The sequence below is a fragment of the Oncorhynchus kisutch genome, linkage group LG17 (assembly GCF_002021735.2).
Source record: "Oncorhynchus kisutch isolate 150728-3 linkage group LG17, Okis_V2, whole genome shotgun sequence".
Taxonomy (NCBI): Eukaryota; Metazoa; Chordata; class Actinopteri; order Salmoniformes; family Salmonidae; genus Oncorhynchus; species Oncorhynchus kisutch.
Window position 1 is genome coordinate 34,884,421 of NC_034190.2, and position 8,117 is coordinate 34,892,537.

An 8,117-nucleotide genomic window follows, 5' to 3' on the forward strand; every position below is an offset into this window, starting at 1 on the left:
CTCAATATAAAAGAAGGCCTACAATATTTTGGCCAATACAGGCCCAAAATACTTTTGACATGTGTGTTGGAGTAACATGGCACAAATAGTTGATGTTGCAGCATCAATGTCAGTTGAATTTGATGGTATTGGCCCAGGTTGTGTCCTTTCATCATCCTGATCATACAACAAAGGTTGAGCCCAGTGGCGGTTCTACATTCTATGCCCCCCCCCCTTCAGCGCCCCTCAACAAACAAATAAAAGCACCATTCTGCACTAACTGTCATTTTTATTCAGACATTTGGAACAACACAAATAAATAATTAGAACAATTAGAACTATATAAATATTAAAATATTTAAAAAAAATAAGACTCATAAATATCAAATAGAAGTAACAAAGACAAATAGAAACAAATTTGTGTTGATTTTATTTATTTTTTATTTTTTTTATTTCACCTTTATTTAACCAGGTAGGCTAGTTGAGAACAAGTTCTCATTTGCAACTGCGACCTGGCCAAGATAAAGCATAGCAGTGTGAGCATACAACAAAGAGTTACACATGGAGTAAACAATTAACAAGTCAATAACACAGTAGAAAACAAAGGGGGGTTCTATATACAATGTGTGCAAAAGGCATGAGGAGGTAGGCAAATAATTACAATTTTGCAGATTAACACTGGAGTGATAAAAGATCAGATGGTCATGTACAGGTAGAGATATTGGTGTGCAGAAGAGCAGAAAAGTAAATAAATAAAAACAGTATGGGGATGAGGTAGGTGAAAAGGGTGGGCTATTTACCAATAGACTATGTACAGCTGCAGCGATCGGTTAGCTGCTCAGATAGCTGATGTTTGAAGTTGGTGAGGGAGATAAAAGTCTCCAACTTCAGCGATTTTTGCAATTCGTTCCAGTCACAGGCAGCAGAGTACTGGAACGAAAGGCGGCCAAATGAGGTGTTGGCTTTAGGGATGATCAGTGAGATACACCTGCTGGAGCGCGTGCTACGGATGGGTGTTGCCATCGTGACCAGTGAGCTGAGATAAGGCGGAGCTTTACCTAGCATAGACTTGTAGATGACCTGGAGCCAGTGGGTCTGGCGACGAATATGTAGCGAGGGCCAGCCGACTAGAGCATACAAGTCGCAGTGGTGGGTGGTATAAGGTGCTTTAGTGACAAAACGGATGGCACTGTGATAGACTGCATCCAGTTTGCTGAGTAGAGTGTTGGAAGCCATTTTGTAGATGACATCGCCGAAGTCGAGGATCGGTAGGATAGTCAGTTTTACTAGGGTAAGCTTGGCGGCTTGAGTGAAGGAGGCTTTGTTGCGGAATAGAAAGCCGACTCTTGATTTGATTTTCGATTGGAGATGTTTGATATGAGTCTGGAAGGAGAGTTTGCAGTCTAGCCAAACACCTAGGTAATTATAGACGTCCACATATTCTAGGTCGGAACCATCCAGGGTGGTGATGCTAGTCGGGCATGCAGGTGCAGGCAGCGACCGGTTGAAAAGCATGCATTTGGTTTTACTAGCGTTTAAGAGCAGTTGGAGGCCACGGAAGGAGTGTTGTATGGCATTGAAGCTTGTTTGGAGGTTAGATAGCACAGTGTCCAAAGACATTTGGCACTCGAGCATCAATACATTACCCGTCCCCCAACACTGTCAACCAAGAGTCAAGACTAAACCAATTCACCTTGGTGGTGTGCAGACTGGTTTTATATTATTCTTAATGATTTAGCACAAACCAGAAAAAAATGCAACAATATGTCTGTGAAACTATACTTTCACAGTATTATGAATGAATTGTGGTTTATTTGGTAGCATTTGACAGTGTGACGGATTTTACTAATTGCATTAGTATTGTACAAATTTAGAGGTGCGCTATTTGATAGATTCCCCCGCTCCCCCTACCTTAGGCTTCCAGTGGGGAGACCTGAAGTCAACCTACCCCCGCCCCCTCCCCATCTCGTACTTATATGTGGGAGACCTTCCCAGGCAGTAAGTAGCCTGCCTAACTCACAAATTAGAATCAGAGCGCCCACTCCGACAAGGTTAATTGATCCACAGTCCTACACGATGACATGATATCATTGACGTGACGTGCAAATGAGCAATAGACAATAGATCGCGCAAATGGCAATTCCAATTATTTTTTGTGCGGGCGCCCCGTGCAGCCCCCGGCAAGATGACGCCCTGGGCGGCTGCCCATGTCGCCTATACCTAAAACCACCGCTGGTTGTGCCTGTATTTAGTCTCTGAGCATTTTTCTTTTGTAATTGACCCTTTCCTCATTGCAATTCCTTTCCTACAACCCTCATGGTCAGTTGCATCATTTGGGGATTTTATTTAATGTTATTGTTCTAACAATTTAATTTTGTAGTTTCTGTTTAAATAATAACTCACATATTTTTTTTGCAACGCACATGCCAATCAATGTTCAACCATAGGCACACATAGGCCTATATACACTGTTTTCAACCCATGCTATGATGGGTTAGTGGAAGAAAATAGTGGTATCCTTTCGAATGTCTTCAACAGGTTGGGACAGATGCTGGTGGGAGGAGCTATAGGATTACGGGCTGATTATACTGTCTAGAATGGAAAATAGTCAAACGTGTGATTGATGTGTTCAATGCTGTTCCATTTATTCCATTCTAACCATTACAATGAGCCCATCCTCCTACAGCTCCTCCCACCAATGGCCACCAGGTTGTGGATAGCAGTGGAGGCTCCTCGGAGGAGGAAGGGGAGGACCGTATGTAGGAACCAACCCTATGAACTATGCCCATGTAACGTGTCTGTAACCAGTATATAAGGGAACTAACAGGACTGCCTCGGTTGAGCTCCTGATCGACATGTGTACTTGGTGCATTGAGTTGGTTGGAATCTCCCCAGAGCGTTGACAAATAAACAATGATTCATTTAAGATTGACTTCGAGTGTCCCTGTGTAAGAATTTCAACAACAATGTCATTCGTAGGCTAAGTTGTAGCAACCTCATGATGGGTATAGGGAAAATTAGAGTATCATGTAGTAGCCTAAACCTATCTCTGTTACAATGAACTGGGTGAATGGAAAATGATCCAATATGCTATAATAGAAATAAGGCCATGCTCATGAATAAAAAATGGAACTGACCGCCACTGGTGGATAGGGCAATAAATAAAAAAGGTGCCAAGAGTATAGTTCTTTTCAGTCATTATTATCAAAACACCATAACTGTTGCTGCTAATAGTTTTTTACATAAAATGTAAACGAACCACACACTTCTGAGGAGACAGAAGCTGGGAGGGAGTGGCTGAGGCTTATTCATTCTTCTTACAAAATATACTACATCCAGGACTACTCAGGGACGAAGAGAGAATGTGAACAACCCACATAGTACAATGACACCTGGTGACCAACCATGTGAGAGTACGTAGTCTAGCAATCAAATCAAATGGCAAAAATGCTGCCATAGATGTTGGTCCCAGAAGTAGAGTATGTATATCTATATTCTTGACATTTTTCAATGAGAACTCTCTTCCGTTACCAGTCTTAGCTCTTTTGTGAATGTCAGCAATTCTTTTATTCCCTTGTACCTTTTAAATATACCGACCTATCCTGTCTTGTGGATTGATTTGATGGGACTGTCCAACACTAAAGCAAATTCAACATGACCAAACATCATCGTAACATTAAATATTTAGTAGTAATTTTTACAGAAACATCAAAATGCTTAACAGAGACAATGAGATGTGCATAAGGGAAGTCGGGGGAACGGGCGCGAGATCAGTGGAAGAGGTCATGGAATGTGTCCATTTAGATTTTTCCGGGGAAACTTCCAGCTTCAATCTGATCGGCCCATTTTGCCAAATGGAGAGAGAGAAACTCGGTAAATGTCCCGTGGTAGAGAACACAATGACAGATAAAATATGACAAATGAGAGAGGAAGATGGGGGAGTTAATCTTGACATTTGTGACCAGCCACATCACCTTTAACCCTGCATTAACAAGCACGTTTTTTTTCTTCCAATGATGACTGGCACCACTGATTTGAATAGAAGTCTCTTCAGCGGGCACATGATTGAAAGCGAATATACACTAGAGTGTTCAAAGCTAACTGTAAGGCAGTATGGTGCAGAGAGAACGAGTGAACGAGGGACACGGACCCAGCTCAACGGGCACAGGCTCTTGTAGACTCTCTGGTACCACTCAAAGGGTGCAACATCCTGGCCTTTTGTCTGACAGAGCCTTGTTAGATCTGTGGAAGTCTGGACGGAGGAAGGGACATAGTGCTGACTAACAAAAATGCATATGAACGGACGAAGGGGATATTTCCATTAGTTTAGCCTTTACAGTGCCAGTATTTTGCAGTTAATACGCAAGGATACTTCAAGTATTCAAGTTAGTCGGGGAACAGCTGTCACGAGTCCGACCGAGGGTGTTTCCTCTTCCCGGGCAGGTGGCGCTCGGCGGTCGTCGTCACCGGCCTATTAGCTGCCACTGATTGTTTTTCCTCCCCCTCCTTGTATGTTTAGTGGTAGCACCTGTGTAGGGTTAATTAGTTTGTCTTTATTAGACAGCCGGCCCGCCTGGTTGTTGTGCGGGATTATTTCTATGTAACCTTCGGCTCTGTTGTAGAGGTACGTGTTTTGTGCCTGGTCGTGATTTTGTTCCATTGTACATTTTGATTCCCTGTGTTTGGGAACGTAACTTTTGTGAGCACCCTGTGGTGCGTTAGGTGCTATTAAAAAACGCACAGCATTTGACTCCACACCCACGACACCCGGAGCATTACAACAGCAGTAGTCAATAGCATTTTGAGTAGATGAGTGCTCATTATGGTCAGTGACAGTTGAAAATGTCTGTTGACAATTAAATATCAGTTGACAATTAAGGTGTTCACATTGTACTTGGCTACATAATACAGAGGGAAGGTGAGGCCTTATACCGTGCACACTGCAAATTATGTTGTGTATTAATAATGGCCCAAATAAATCCAAAAACAAAGGATTAAAAAAATACTCAAAAGCAGGAGCCCATTAAGCATTTGGGTTAGGCCTAGAGTTAGGCTAATCCTAACAAAGCATTCCCACAGTTACCCGTATCAACCCAGCAAAACCATAGGAGCAAGTGAAACAACCGAAACAACTGAGCTGTCACCTATTGACATGAACCTACCTCTAGCTTTCCCTGCTTTGGTTAAAGCTCAAGTTGAATTCAGCAAGTGCCATGGCAACCACCCAGAGTGGGCCTGGCCCAAGAAAACATGGAGACTATTATCATTGTAACTATTGGCTGAATTTAATGATAGCTATGTCATGGTGTTTTGATGATAATCGATGCTACAGACTTTCCTCGCAGTACGTCCATGATGATTGGAAATCTAGGCTAGTGGGACGGGAAGCTGGAGTGTCTATAGAAGTGTATGGAAAACAAAACTGTGTTGAACTTTCCTCACGTTCAACCTCACAGATAATAAACAAATCGACCAACCCTAGCCGAAGTTGATTCATTCTTCAAAAAACATTATTTAAGCATACATTGGTTTAGCGAGGAAAATAACTTTGCCTGTGAACGTATGAGGTGCCCGTGAGATGTATAAAAGTCTTTGAATATCCAGTTTGAATAAGGTCTATCGTTTGAAAGGAGAACAGCACTGAAGCCATATAGGCCTAGCCTAAGCAACTCTGTGTACGGCGCTGAATGGCAAAAAAATTTAGAAAGTGTTGTGGTTATTACCCAGGTGATTCTGGAAGCAGTTTTGGGTCTGGTTAGTGTTGGGGAATCGGGCCTCAAAAGGAGCCGTTTCGTATTTCTTGATTTACTCTTCGATTACGGCAGACATTTTGACTGATTTCAATCTGCAAAACATTCATACCAATCAAAACAATGATTTACACAAATTTCAACGAATTTCCATAATCACTCTATCGTATCAACCCTTACCCTAGCCTTAAACCTTTAAGCTAACCCTAACCTTAACCCTTTTAGCTAACCCTTCCCCTAACCTTAACCGTTTAACCTAACTCCTAAACACAACCCTAACTCTAACCCCTAGCCTAGCTAACGTTATCCACTAGTTAGAATTCGTAACATATCATACGTTTAGCATATTCGTAACATATTGTACGTTTCGCAAATTCATTACATATAATATGTATTGTAATTCGTAACATATCATTGGAAATGGGTGATGGACATCCACAATTTAATACATACCATATGAAACCAAACATGTCATACTAAATAGAATGTCTCAGATTTACATACATAATCATACAAAATGCTCTGAGACCAGGATGCAATCACTTCGCTAGAGCTACGGCTAGAAGGTAGTTTACTTTCGTAGCAGGATAAGAGAGCAGTTTCCCTAACCCTTTTCCTAACCTTACACTAATACTCCTAACCTGCTTCATTAATTATCCTAACCTGTTGCTTAACTTCTCCTAACCTGGTATGAAAAAGTCACTTCAGGTCGTAGCTGTATCGAGGTGGCATGTTTTTAGTGAATCTCAAACCAAGCTAATGCCTGAAACTTTTATTGTTTCCTCAGTCAGAGAAATAATACAAGTATATTTTGTATCTGAAACGCTGATGATAATAGCTGCTTTGTTTTAGGATTGTTTGAGCAGATTTGGGCTTGCTGGATTAAGAAGTTAAAGGGGCAATCAATTTTAAACAATAACAAAGGCACAACCCCTCCACTGTTTTTGTAAATGGATAAGGGATGGGGCTGGAGAAATGTTAGCAGTTTCAAATTGATAGACAGAGCTATGGATGCAAGGACTGACCATCTATTATGCAAGGATTGACCATCCATTATGCATGTTAAATGAAGTATATGTGGTTTTCTAGAGGTTGTAAAAACGAGTTTAATGATTTAAGCTTATGTACTTTAGATGATAACCACATTTACTGTGTTCTTGCTTACAAATATCTGGGCATGTGGATAGACCATAAGTAGTCTTTTATAAAGCATATTGATAAGTTAGCTAAAATAACTGTCCAATGAAAATTGAACTTTTAACCAGTACCCAAATAATATTGTTGGCCCCAACTAAAACTTCTCAAATAGACGTTTTTAAAATGCTTGCTATCTCCTCATAGAGGATGATGTCAATGGCCAATCAGTCAATGGCCAATCAGTCAATGGCCAATCAGTCAATGGCCAATCAATGGTCTACTTGCATGAATATTTTTTAATAAATGTTATATGCCCTCACCATTCCAACATAGAAAAGCAGATTTTTAACATATTTAATGACCATTTTCTTGTAATGAAAACTATTTCACTCGTATTGGAATTAATTCTAAGTCATATTTCATAGAAATCTGGAAACACTGGACAGTTACTTTAAGAAACTGAGGATAAACATGCCCTTCTATAGAAATAGGTAATGACTATCACTAAATAGTAGAATGCAATCAACATTTCTTCCTGTTGCAGACTATGGTGACATCATTTACATGAAGGCAGTGTTTTCATAGTGCACTTCAATTTATCACGGGTGACAGGAAGTACTCATCACTACTTGCTCTATCAGTAAGTAGGTCTCTTTGACGTTGCGTCGAAAACGCCCACAATTCCTGACATCTTCACGCACCCATAGAAGTACAGTTGAAGTTGGAAGTTTAGTCAAATACAATTAAACTCAGTTTCACAATTCCTGACATTTAATCCTAGTAAAAATTCCCTGTCTTAGGTCAGTTAGGATACCCACTTTATTTTAAGAATGTGAAATGTCAGAATAATAGTAGAGGGAATGATTTCTTTCAGGTTTTATTTCTTTTGTCACATTCCCAGTTTCACGGCTTTCTTCCTGGGAAGGAGAGGCGGACCAAAACGCAGCGTGGTTATAGTTCATGGTTCTTTAATAAGAAAACTCAAAAATGAACAAACTACAAAACAATAAACGTGAAAAAACCGTAACAGTCCTAACTGGTGCATAAAACACAAAGACAGGAAACAATCACCCACAAAATACCCAAAGAATATGGCTGCCTAAATATGGTTCCCAATCAGAGACAACAATAAACACCTGCCTCTGATTGAGAACCAATCTAGAACCAATCCATAGACTTATCTAGACACCTAAACTGAACACAACCCCATAAATCTACAAAAAACCCTAGACAAGCCAAAACACATAAATC